This window comes from Toxorhynchites rutilus, chromosome 3, assembly GCF_029784135.1.
Source record: "Toxorhynchites rutilus septentrionalis strain SRP chromosome 3, ASM2978413v1, whole genome shotgun sequence".
Lineage (NCBI taxonomy): Eukaryota > Metazoa > Arthropoda > Insecta > Diptera > Culicidae > Toxorhynchites > Toxorhynchites rutilus.
Window position 1 is genome coordinate 164,351,180 of NC_073746.1, and position 14,302 is coordinate 164,365,481.

Here is a 14,302-nt window from a genome sequence, read left to right on the forward strand (position 1 = left end):
TTTTTGTAAATATTACTAAAATTGCGAAAAAAGATGTCAGATGCAATGAATGTTCCTACCAGGAATTCGTATATTTTACTTCATACCATTAGTAAGTTTGTTTTTATCGTCATACCTAACAACTGTGATGTGCGCACTTTGTCTTTTGTCTTTTGGAGACGAAGCGATTCGGAGGTAAGCACTTTGTTTTTATTGAATTCAATTATGTATTCATCTCCCCCGAGAATTTGTTTTCATCTTTTCGGCGGGGAAAATATCACAAGAAATTTTGATCCATATTAACATAATTGACCTAATACCATTTTTTTTTGTTTTTTAGTTGGCCTTAAAATTATATGCAGTTCAATCATTCATCATAAACAAGGAGATAAGATATTGGTTTTTTTTACATCATTACATCATCATTATTTTCATATTCCCGCCAAGGATAAACATCAGTTATATTCTGTACATTACAACACTATTGACCTTTTTCCTTGTCTTTACAGCTGGCATGATCCCAGACTCGTAATACTTGTTTACCAAAAACCATCCAAGCTATGGGATTGAAGGTAACGGCGAGTTTGTCGCTAAGATTGGAATCTTTCTTCAACACATCATCGACCGTAAAAAACTTAAGGTGAACATACATAATTTATTGCATATTTAATATCATTAACATATGTATTTCTTTTCTTCATAGGGACACGAGAGAACAAAATACGGATGAAACGTGCTAATTCTACCGTCAGTCTGCTAATCAGCTAATGCAAATCAGAGCGATGCAGCAGGAAGAGGAACGGGAACTTGCTTTGGAAATGCTCATCAAATTGAGGTGGTTGAGGCTGCGATTAAAATTTGCCTCTTGTACGCAGTTGTTAGAATGATTCCAACGAGAATTATTGATGTTGTTTATAGAATAAGTTATTAGTATAATGTATTCTAAGTATGTAGAATTAAACGCAATCAAATACAATTTTTTAAATTAAAAATAATTATTAAAAATTTTGTCATTATCCCTGATGATTACCTCTCACAAATATGGAGCAAAATTTTCACTGTTATTGCACCAATGTTGGACCAACAATTTGTAGTTTGTTTGACATATGTGCCTACCATTCTTTTTTGTAACATGTACCAATGATTAGTAGGGTAGAAAATGACTAGAGAATTGGTAACATGTACCAAAAAATTCGTCATATTTACTAAATTTTCCTCTCAGTGTAACTACATAATATTCACCAAACTATCATTTCTCAGTTCTGTTTTTTCCCAAAATATATATTTTTACTAGCTGTACCCTGCCACGCTTTGCTGTGGCACATTGTGGTTGCATGGTTGAGTTGAATTTTCAATTTTTTATTATTTTTCGAGTTTTTGACGCGTACACAAACGAACAGAACATTTTTGTATATATCGATAAATTAAAAATCATCGATAAATTTCAAATCATTCCGAAACACAATTTCAGTTCACGATTTTGTCAAATACTTGGAAAAACATGTTTCCATCACATAGAATTCATATTTAATTGGCGATCTAACGTACAAATCTACACCTAGGCGGCGCTGCGGTGAAAGTGATGATGGTTTTAAATTTTGCCATGTGAGCTTATGGAAGGTTTGTAGTTCTTTCCATAAATTACAATGTTATAATCATAAAAGATTATTTGATTGCGATGAGTTTGTAAGAAATTTAATTCTGCGCAATTTTATATATAACGTGTTATTTATTTACCTCTTTCAGTAGTGAAAATTATAAAAATGTTGACAATGGTTGAATTAAAGAAGGAAATTCGAGAGCACAACCAAACACAAGTAGAAAATTGCATGATTCCTGCATGTGAGAACTACCTTGGAAAGCCCAGAAGTAAAATATACGTGATTTGTTTTTGAGTTTTAGGTTACATTAGCACCATTTTCTTAGTTCAAAAACAAAATCCAGATGTCTCACCGACCGTTTACGTTTTGCGTTAGATCGCCAATACGAAATAGTCGATTTTCATCTTCGTCTTCTTCAATGGCACTAACGTTCCTAGAGGAACTTCGCCGTCTCAAAGTAGTATTACTTGCGTCATTTTTATTAGTACTTAGTTGAGATTTCTATGCCAAATAACACGCCTTGAATGCATTCTGAGTGGCAAGCTCTAGAATACGCATGATCACAGTGCAAGTCGGAGGAAATTTCTTTGACGAAAAATTCCCCCGACCAGAACGGGAATCGAACCCGAACACCCGGCATGTTAGTTATGACGCTAACCACTCGGCCACGGGAGCACAAGAATTCATAAGAAACTTAATTTCAGAAACGTACTATGGCCATATAAAAGATCATTTTTCTCCATTTTTATTTATTTTTCTTTATGCCGTCACAACATTCCTCGGAGTAAAATGTATATTGTATCCAACTTTAAGCTCAATCGCTTTCGTACTTTACGAGTTTTTGACGCGTACACAAACGAGCACAACATTTTTATATATACACTAGCTGACCCGGCAAACTTTGTCCCACTCAAAATTTATTTTTCGTTATCACATCCACGTTTTCTTACTAAGCGCTGTTCATGGGTCCAATCGCAGAATTATTCATTGATTAATCTTCTAGTCTACCCTTTAATATTACCTTTTACTATAAAATTCCTAGTACTTCTAAAGGTGGCCGTACACTGTTTGCCCGGAGGTCAAATATTTGATATTTTTTGACAGATAAGGTTTGATTTGATATTTGTACAAACACTATTTTGTTTGCCACTCTTCAATTTCCAACAGTAGTAAACAATATCAAACACCGAACATGGAAAAAATCAACTGAAATATTCAAGGTTACCTAACCATATACCGACAGGTTCGAAGAACAGACTGAAAAAATATTTTAGGCATCCAATAATTTAATATTTGCTTGTCGTGTTTTGTGTAGAATATATTTGATCAGTACACGTTGGACAAAATTTATCTGTCAAAAAGAGTCAAATATTTGGCTTCGGTCAAACAGTGTATGAGCACCCTAACAAAACTCGACATTATAATATTAGATTATTTTCAGACACAATTCTCGTTGAAGATTTGCAACCGCTTGCAAATAACATGTTTCTCCGTTACGTTACATGCCAAATTTGGTTTTATTTGCTTGATTAATTCTCGAGTAATGCAGAAATTTGTGGTTCATTTGTATGACAGAACCAGACCTACCCCCCCCCCTTCCCCTTAAGAGAGGGAGGAGGAGTATCTAACCACCATAGATCCATTTATTGCACCCTAAAACCTCCGCATGTCAAAATTGGTTTTATTTGCTTGATTAATTTAGAAATTTAGAAATTTGTGTTTCATTTGTATGGTCTTTCATTTGTATTTGTATTTGTATGGGAGTTCAATATTTCGACAATTTTCACCTTATAATTATGTTAGTAATATGTAACCGAATACTCGCGGTTGACTCGAGGTTAGTATTACAATGTACTCGAGGTTAGCTTTGTACATGTCGTCGACACGAGATACTTCCTATTCTGATACAGCAGACAATTAATAAGCTACACTCTCCTATAGCGAATTCGTTTTTGTTCAGTTTCAAGCTCAATTCCAACCTAACTGCTGTCAAAACGTTTTTTTATTTACTTAGTTTCAATCTAGCTTCGCACTAGGTTCAACCCAAAAGCCGCTGGGTTCGCACTTATAATAAACATCAATTTTATGATGTATATTGTCGTAAAATATATTTATATCCGCATCATATGCGTATATTATACTTATGACAGACATACAGCTGTACTACCGTTGTACTTCGAAAATTGTATGTCTGTCACCATGTACAGCGCTAGAACCATGCAAGCAACTCGGTACAATCGTTGTACCTGTACCGACCTATTTTACCGCTGTACATGGCTACAGTTGTACTGTGCGCAGCGCCACAAACGGTTAGTGGAGGGTAGCATGAACAAACTGAATCAAAACACTTGGTAAATATTCTTTTCATTGACTTTCTCTTGAGTTAATAACTCAGATTGGAAACTTGTTTGTTGTGTTTGATAGTTCAGACGGTAAATAAAAAACTTTTTCATTGAAACTTGTGGTGAAAATTGGTCGAATTTTTGATTGTCAGTTTGACATGCGGTGCAATGTACAACCAAAGTATGTCTGTCATGCTACGATGGTACCTGTACAACGCTGTACACGTACAACGCTGTACACGTACAACGCTAGTACAGCTGTATGTCTGTCCCTGGTATTACGCTGATGCAGTTTATGTGTCGTATAAGGGTATAATTTTAATCGATTCAGTACTGTAGTAAATCGTGTTGCATGCTGAAGAAAGTCATGAAACAGTAATCATATTAGATCCTAATAAAGAACATATTACATCATATTGAAATGTCAATGAAATGCTGATGCACTCGAAAGTTTTAACCGCTGTTGAATTAAATTTCGGATAGCCGCGCGAGATAGCTGATGGATGATAATCCAGACGACCGGAGTTCGAACCCACATCGGAGCAGTTTTCACCAAACATCAATCTGTGTCATTTTAAACATTCATATTCCACTCCCAACATAAGTCAATCAATCAATTATTATTTCTACGAACATAAATACTCATATATAAAAATAGCGATTCGTGAGGTTATAATAAACATTTCACGAAAATATTTTGCGCCATTTGTTTTTTTTTCTTTGTCTGTAATAAATCGTATATGAGTATGGCAAAAGTCGTATTTGGTGCTTTGACAATTCATGAATATATTCATATTAGATCGCAATTCAATTCCAACATAATCGCTATTATAGCCGGTCAAAGTTGCATATTCATCCAAACAAATTCGGTAGGCATTTGCCATGTATGTATATGGCCCCACTTTTGCATGCATATGCCAGTGAGACGCATTATATGCCAACCAAATTTTAGGGCATATGATGTTATATATACGCTTGTTATGCGATTTAATGTTTGCTGGGAAGCTCGTCAAACAGCACAGAAGGGGAGGGGTGTTGCTAGTAGCTAGTATGGTTTAAAGGTTCTCAATAAACATAGCCTCAAGAAAAATTGACACAGAAAAGAATATCTTGTATTTACATTTACATAACACATTTTTAAAGTGTATTCAAACTTATTGAACACCCTGCACATTATAATTGTTTAGCCCACCGCACAGCGCAGCGCACTAAAGGTATGACCGACAGGCGGAGGAAGGAATAGAACGAAAGGACGAACAACGATGCAAGGATTCGCGTTGACGGCGGAATTGTGTCGGTTGTATGCAGGGGTTAGACATCAATTGAATATAGGCTACCCAGAATCAAAATCAATATGGCGTCATTTGTTTACCAACATACATTTGCGAGGATTGAAATCGTTGAAATCACGGAGATAGTAAAAATAAAGAAAAATGCGCTGCTTTATTTCTAACTGCATGAGCGATTTCCATATTTCGGTTTCACATGGAGGTGTTCACATTTAACATGGAGTTTAAAGTTAGCCACTATTCGACTATATAACCGGACCGAGTTGTAAACAACAGTAGTTCACAGAACCAAAATGTCAGTGAACTGCAGCAATATTAGGTATACTGGCAATATGAGGGATTTGACGTTTTAGTCATACCCCTGGTTGTATGATGCCAACTATTCTCTATCAGATTAGTTGGCCCTAAGGCAGGTTTAAATTGCTAAAATTTGTATGAAAATTTTTTCTTGGCGTTATTTACCTACGACAAGTACGTTGTTCTGACCCTAATTTAAACTATTTTGTATGAATTTTCAGATATTCTCACCAAAACTTACCATTATAAAATTATCTTCAGACTCAATTTTCGTATGATATTTTTCCACCACTTGCAATCAAAAGAGATTTCCATTTACATAGAGCACTAATTTGATATGGGAAAAATAATTTTCATTCATAATTTTTATTTTTTATAGTGTGTTCATTTCTTCTGCAAACCCATATTGTTCATTTCGTAATACGAAGCTCAATGCCGTCAACGCGGATACAGGATACCTCCCGCTAATGGAATTTTGCACAGCGCGCATGCATATGAGCAACCTGGGAGAAAAGGGAGAGAAGAAAGAGTTCAAAGAAAAGAAGCTATTTTTTATCTGTTGAACTCATAGAATCAAAGAGCTAAAAAAGTTGTAAATATTTAATCTTGTAAATTTATGTACAAATAAAACTAGTGAAAAGTATTAATTTGCTATCAACCGATTAACCCTTCATTCGGTCCGTGGTGTAGTTTGTGCTATTTGATTGGTCGTTTCAGGCGGAAAGAGGTATGGAATTTCCAATACCTCGCATCACACCAGGGGTATGACTAAAACGTCAAATCCCTCATATTGCCAGTGTACTTAATATTGCTGCGGTTCACTGACATTTTGGTTCTGTGAACTACTGTTGTTTACAACTCGGTCCGGTTATATAGTCGAGTAGTGGCTAACTTTAAACTCCATGTTAAATGAGAACACCTCCATGTGAACCGAAATATGGAAATCGCTCATGCAGTTAGAAATAAAGCAGCGCATTTTTCTTTATTTTTACTATCTCCGTGATTTCAACGATTTCAATCCTCGCAAATGATATGTTGGTGAACAAGTGACGCCATATTGATTTTGATTTTGGGTAGCCTATGTTCAATTGATGTCTAGCCCCTGCATCACACGCGGCACTGAGCCACATGGAGGACTGTGGCATGTTTTGCATCGAATACGCACCATCATGTTCGCAGCTTATACAGTCCACTGTTTAGAGCAGTGGTTATCAACCTTTGTTGCCCAATTCCCCCCTTTACGAAAATTAAGCCCAGTGCTTCACTCCTATAAGTATTTTGTAAGAAAGCCTGTAGCATATCTGTAGCATTTGTAAGAATACAAACGGTTTTCAAGTTATATTCGCAACAAATTGGATTTTATGCTTGTATCTGATTACAAGAAAAAAAGTATATAGAGCTTGGAAAATCATTGTGGCACCTGCACCTGAACGATTTCCGCCAAAACCCTAATTCTTGAGAGCGTTGTCGAAAAGCACATCTCAGGTCTTCGATATCCACTCTGTTACGGTGTTTGGTTCCCATCAGTGGCATTGTAGTAAATCCAGATTCACTACGTAAAGGACAACAACACTCGTAACGCTTATTTCGCATATCAGAATAAGAATCGATCATTTGTAGATCGATGAGTTTGTTCTGAAATTGAATTTTCGTCACTGCCAGTCGGAAGGCATTTCAAACCATACATTTTTCTTTTATATGGTCTTCTGTATTGTTTCGTCGTCTGGTCCATCATCATTCACTGAGGAGAGTCTTTCAAACATTGCGAAGTTGTTCAATTGAACATTACATTTCAGATTTAGAAATGTTTGCCGAGGATCGCAAATTTTAGCGTATCCGAGCGTTTTTGTGGCTATTTTTGCTAATCATTGTCATCCTCAAGGCGATCTAATGTGCAATATTCTCTTGCACAATTCCCCCCTTTTAATGACAGAATTCCCCAATTGAAAATCACTGGTTTAGAGAAACAACAATAATTAAATTTTGGTTTTAAAGGAGTGTATAGATAAAGGCTTTAAATTACAAAGTTCAGCATTGAAAAGAGTAACACCAAATATTTGGACTACGAAGGTCTTTTTTCGTAGGATCAGAATCAGTCAGTGGTTGCATGCTTCCAGCGTACAAACTACCCCCCAAACTACCCAGTGGCGTCTCGTCCGCCTGTTCAAACCGTTCATAGGACAGGCAGAGAATCTCAAAAAAAATTTTTTTTTAAATTGTATTACTGCTTCACATTTGTAGCATGCATGAGGAATTATCGAATGTAATTCATTTGTAATTTCCATATTACCCCGAACTGCCTTATTTTTTCTGTTTGGGTGAAACTTCTCCATCGTGAAGAATGTATTCTGATGGCTACACTTGACTACATTACATAATCCGTACGCAACACAACACTACAAATCAGTAAAGCAGCAGTAGAGCAGTAATGACTAGCGGATTCAAACCTTTCATCTGAACTAAGTCTGGTCGATCTCGGATCAATTCTTAGAAGATCAATCCTTTCCATACCTATTTCCGGTTTTTTGGATCTATCTTATGTACTCGAGAAAATCGATTTTGTTGCTTTCGATCTTTTCAATCTCAGAAAAACTTTTTGTAGATTAGTTTTTCAGTATACATCGATTTTTTTATCTCACCAAAGGACACCTTCAGTTGGTTCGATAACTCGCAAGTAGATCGGATAGGTTTTCGAAACGATCCAACAAAGGTGTTTTTTCCACAGCGAATCAGACTGTGTTTTTTTTCATCGGTTGCGCTTGCGAGTAGAGCGAAGCTCAAAGTGGTGCGCGACCGAGACGCAGAGGATACAATTCAGACAGATTTATCACACACGCCACACAGCAGCGGCAAGTATAAGTTTATTTTTCTTTTGTCCTCCTATCATTCCTTCTACCATCTGTGCTCGATTTACACCATTGTTCATCTGTGTGTTTACCAAATCGGCAAACGTTGGCATTAGGGGTGTCTATTTTTTCTTGGTTACATTACCGTTGAAATTTTATTGGACCTTTTTTTCATTTTAGAATTTTATATAAATAAAATAAATTAATATAAATATTATCCGCAGCATAACCTTATAATATATATTTTTTTTTACTTATTCATTTTGATAATTATTATATTCTGTTCATATCGAACAGTTGGCCGATTTTTCTAATATGGCTGAGGGCGGAAAGGACCCCCCGTTGACGCAATTGAATATTTCTGATACCGAACCTCCTCCTGAAGAGCAGGAGGATGAAGCAGAAATTGAGGTAGAAAATTCTGTTTACGAAGTTGATAGTTCCGAAGATGAGGAAATCGACGAGAAACAGGATTTTCGTCCTAAAGAATACCCTGAAGGCTCCAAAGGCCCATTCATTGTGTACTTTAGACGAAAATCCAAACCTCTCAATGTCATTCGTATCTCGAAGGAACTAACTCAACATTTTTCTGACGTTACCGAAATTACACGGATGGGGCCAGACAAACTACGAGTTGTCGTCTCAAGCAGGACCCAAGCGAACAAAATAACGCGCTGCGACCTCTTTGCGATTGAGTATCGTGTATACGTACCCTGTTGCAACGTCGAAATAGACGGCGTAATAACCGAAAAGGGTTTGACCCGAAAAGAGATAATCGATGGTGTCGGTCGCTTCAAGAACTCCACACTAAAAACTGTGAAGATTCTTGCATGCGATCGACTGAAATCTGTGTCACATAAAAATGACAAAAGAATTCTCAATCGGACAAACTCTTTTCGTGTGACTTTTGAGGGTTCCGCCCTTCCAAATTACGTTGCAATAGGGGCACTTCGTTTACCTGTTCGATTGTTTGTACCCCGGGTAATGAAATGCAACAAATGTATGCAACAAATGCAACAAATGTATGCAACAAATGCAACAAATGTATGCAACAAATGCAACAAATGTATGCAAATGACAAAAGAATTCTCAATCGGACAAACTCTTTTCGTGTGACTTTTGAGGGTTCCGCCCTTCCAAATTACGTTGCAATAGGGGCACTTCGTTTACCTGTTCGATTGTTTGTACCCCGGGTAATGAAATGCAACAAATGTATGCAACTCGGTCACACGGCCGCCTATTGTTGCAATAAAAAACGTTGCGCAGATTGTGGAGAGAGCCATGATGAGAATCCTTGCGCGAAAGAGCACAAGTGTCTTCATTGCGGCGGGACTCCTCATGATCTTATTCAATGCCCGGTGTACAAACAACGAGGGGAAAAACTCAAGCGTTCCTTAAAGGAACGTTCCAAGCGGACTTTTGCAGAAATGCTTAAGAGTTCCGTGCCAACGACACAGGACAATCCCTACTCCATTCTGCAGAACGACGAGCCTGTTGCTGACGCTCCCAATGCCGGATGTTCCGGTACATCGCAGGGTGCCATCAGGAAAAGAAAAATTACTTCTTTTCCATCACTCCCCAGAAAGAATACCGAAACTTCCCAAGTTGGAATGAAGCCTCGAACTGAACGTGCTGAGAATAGGCCGAAGCAAGTACCTCCCGGTTTACGTGGTCATGCTACCAACCAGGGGTCCTCAGCACTTCCCGGAACAACAACGAACACGTCTGTTCCATTTTCGCGGTCGAAGCAACAGCCACTACCTGGCCTGCTTGCGCTTTCAGACCTTGTGGATAACATTTTAAATGCTTTAAATATAAATGATCCTCTTAAAAGCATAGTATTATGTTTGCTTCCGGTTGTGAGAACATTTTTGAAAGAAAAATGTGGTTTTTTAGCAGCGTTCATTTCCCTCGATGCCTAATTCAGCGCAAGAGGTCAAGGATTTGACCACTGTCATACAGTGGAATTGCAGAAGCATCATCACCAAACTAGACCAATTTAAATTTTTAGTTCACAGTTCTAACTGTGATGTATTTTCTCTCTGTGAAACATGGCTTTGTTCAGCCGACGAGCTGAATTTTCACGATTTCAACATTATTCGCCTAGATCGTAACTTTGCAAGGAAGGTTTGTCCCGATTCTGTTCCTGCACAAAGCGTCGTACGCGATATTCCGCTCCAATGCGATTATGAGAATTTTTCGATGGTGGAATTCTCAATTGCCCTCCTCTCATGTAACAATTCAGCTCCGGGGTCGGACAAGATTAAATTCAACTTGTTGAAGAATCTTCCCGACTTGGCAAAACAGCGTTTGCTGAACTTGTTCAACAAGTTTCTGGAGCTGAATATTGTCCCGCATGACTGGAGACAAGTGAGAGTGATAGCCATACGGAAACCCAACAAGCCGGCTTGCGATCACAACTCGTATAGGCCGATTGCAATGTTATCCTGTATTCGCAAATTGTTAGAGAAAATGATTCTACTTCGTTTGGACAAGTGGGTTGAAGCGAACAATTTGCTGTCAAATACGCAGTTTGGCTTCCGCCGAGGTAAAGGGACGAATGATTGTCTCGCGCTGCTATCTTCTGAAATCCAAATCGCATTTGCTCGCAAAGAACAAATGACTTCCGTTTTTCTCGATATCAAAGGGGCATTTGATTCAGTTTCCATGGAAATTCTCTCAGAGAAGCTTCATAATCGTGGACTTTCACCAATTCTGAATAATTTCCTGTACAATTTACTGTCAGAAAAGCACATGTTTTTCAATCATGGCAGCTTGAAATCTTCTCGATACAGTTTTATGGGCCTACCGCAAGGCTCCTGCCTAAGCCCCCTCTTGTACAGTTTTTACGTCAATGATATGGATGATTGTCTCACTAGAGACTGCACGCTGAGACAACTTGCAGACGATGGAGTTATTTCCATCATGGGTACTAATCCCGTCGCTCTGCAAAAGTCGTTGCAAGATACCCTGAACAATCTGTTCACGTGGGCCCTCAAGCTGGGTATCGAATTCTCTACGGAGAAAACTGAAATGGTCGTTTTTTCTAGGAAGCACGAACCCGCTCAATTCCAGCTTTACCTATCCGGCAAAACGATCCAACACTCTATGTTTTTCAAATACCTGGGTGTATATTTTGATTCTAAATGTACCTGGGGGAGACACATTGCGTATTTGAAACAGAAATGCCAGCAAAGAATCAATTTTCTCCAAACAATAATCGGAACATGGTGGGGCGCCCATCCAGGAGACCTCATTCAGTTGTTGCCTTGCGTATAGCCATGGGGTGTTTGCATTCGACACATACGATAAGTCTCGAAGTTTTGGCAGGAGTACCCCCGCTTACTCTTCGGTTCACAGAATTATCCTACAGATTTCTCATCCGTTGCAAGATCATGAATCCATTGGTGATTGATAACTTCGAAAATCTACTCCAACTGACTCCTCAGTCAAGTTTTATGTCTTTATACCATGAGTACCTTACCCACGACGTGCACCCTTCACCGGGCATCTCCAACCAAGTTTGCTTCCCATACTTTTGCAATTCCTCTGTCATTTTTATCTGTCCATGCGACAAAAAATCCATGGAATACCAGATCACCTACGCTCCAATGTTATTCCGTCGATATTTTCGGAAAAATATGGGAAAGTTGGATCTGATAAAATGTTCTTTACTGACGATTCATACATAAACGGGTCCACTGGCTTCGGCATCTTCAATGAAAATTCCAGTGCCTCTTTCAAACTCAAAGATCCTTGTTCCGTGTATGTCGCAGAAATGGGTGCGATATACTATGCTCTAGGGATCATTGAAACACTGCCCATCGACCATTATTTTATTTTTTCAGACAGTCTCAGCTCAATAGAGGCAATCCGCTCAATGAAGGTTGATAAACGCTCATCTTATTTCCTAACAAGAATAAGACATCTATTGAGTGTTTTGGTCGAAAAATTATTCAAGATTACCTTAGCATGGGTTCCCTCTCATTGCTCGATTCCGGGGAATGAGAAAGCGGACTCGCTAGCTAAGGTGGGCGCTTCAGAAGGCACACTTTTTGAAAGGCAAATTGCATATAATGAATTTTTTCAGATTCCTCGTCAGCACACACTCGTTAGTTGGCAGCGCATGTGGAGTGAAGATGAGTTCGGTCGTTGGTTACACACGATTATCCCTAAGGTCTCGACGAGTGCATGGTTCAAGGGATTGAATGTAGGTCGTGATTTCATTCGCGTGATATCTCGGCTTATGTCCAATCACTACAACCTAAACGCGCATCTCTATCGCATTGGGCTCGCAGCAAACAATCTTTGTGATTGTGGCGATGGCTACCACGACATCGAGCATGTTGTCTGGTCGTGTATCCGGTTCCATGCTGCTCGCTCTCAGCTCTCTAGAGCACTGAGAGCACAAGGCAGAAAATCGGATATCCCCGTCCGGGATATCTTAGGTAGCCGGGATCCTGATCTTCTGCTTCATCTATACCTGTTCCTCAGAAACGCCGATGTCAACGTTTAATGATGTTTCCTTCGTTGTGTCCCCGTTTCATATCCCTCCTATCCGATCGATAAACTTTTACATAGTCGCGGCAATACATACACACACTCTTTACAGATGCACGGGCCGAAGGTTGTGCAGTCCACTGATCATTCAACAAGAGCCAAAGGTTGTACCGCTCATGACAACTCTACACGAACTGATGATTGCGCCGGCTAGTGACCATTCTATCCTGGATTCCTCGAGTCGAGAAAGACGCACCACGCTAGATATGGGGTACAGACTAGGGAGCGTTGCTGATTAATGGTCAGTTGCATCCCAATAGGAAGTAGCCCGTGTCGGGCACACGTATAGAGCATCGAAGACTGCAACATACCAATTATGAGAACACTTGTAATACTAACCTCGAGCCAACCGCGAGTAATCGGTTACATATTACTAACATAGTTGTAAGACAAAAATTGTCAAAATATTGGACTCCCGGCCCCGTCAGGCTAACGCCACATGTGCCTTAATAAAAAATATATTTTGGAAAAAAAAAAACAAAAGGACACCTAACATTTTTTTCAAACATAGTGTCAACATTTGGATCGCTTCTTCTACGATTTACTTCTGTACAAATGCTGACAGAGACAGAACTAGCGGTAGCTACTGAGGGGAAGTACTGTAACCAGTTGCGCATAGAATTACTGAACCTGGTGTTGATATCAATTACAGGCGAAGGTTTTTTTTTATTAGTTTTTGAAAGGCGTAGCACTTAAGGCTTTTGCCTCGCAGTAACATATAGAGCTGATTAATGATGATGATGTTGGATTAAAGAGGCTTTAAACTTTTCAGTTCATTCGCCTCTAAGCTGATTAATGATGATGATGTTGGATTAAAGAGGCTTTAACTTTTCAGTTCATTCGCCTCTAAAGCTGATTAACGAACGTGATGAATTATAGAGGTTTTAAACTTTTCGGTTCATTCGCCTCTATAAAGCTGATTAACGAACGAACGTGATGAATTATAAAGGTTTTAAACTTTTCAGTTCATTCGCCTCTAATAAAGCTGATTAAATAATCCAGTAGTCTTCAAAAATTTTATAAGCTTTGTTTCGTTATCGATTTCTTGGGATAGGATGTTGTGCAGAGAATGAGCCAGGCGAAATTGTTGTCGGTGTTCTTCGTAGGCTCTACATTCGACAAGCATGTGTTTAACAGTGAGCTGCACTCCGCAGATGATACAAACTGACTGTTCAGTTTTATCGAACAGGTACCGATGCGTCAACTTTGTGTGTCATATTCTACAACGAGTAAGAACTCGCTGTTCCACTCTGTCGGGCCGGTCCTTCCAGCGTTTGATAGAGTATTTTGCTTCCCGAAGTTTTGTATTTGCCAGGTTTCAGATGATCTGCTGATGATGCTCTAGCTGACAATCAACATGTCTGAAAATGTCTTCGGAAGGAATACCG

The 14,302-nt window shown here is 38.8% G+C and overlaps 1 long non-coding RNA gene across 1 annotated transcript; it reads left to right on the forward strand.

Moving 5' to 3' along the window:
- The first annotated feature begins 411 nt into the window (after positions 1–411).
- Positions 412–974, forward strand: LOC129780065 (uncharacterized). Its single transcript, XR_008743827.1, has 2 exons — positions 412–619; positions 683–974. It is a non-coding gene; the product is annotated as an uncharacterized LOC129780065 (long non-coding RNA).
- Positions 975–14,302: the final 13,328 nt, after the last annotated feature.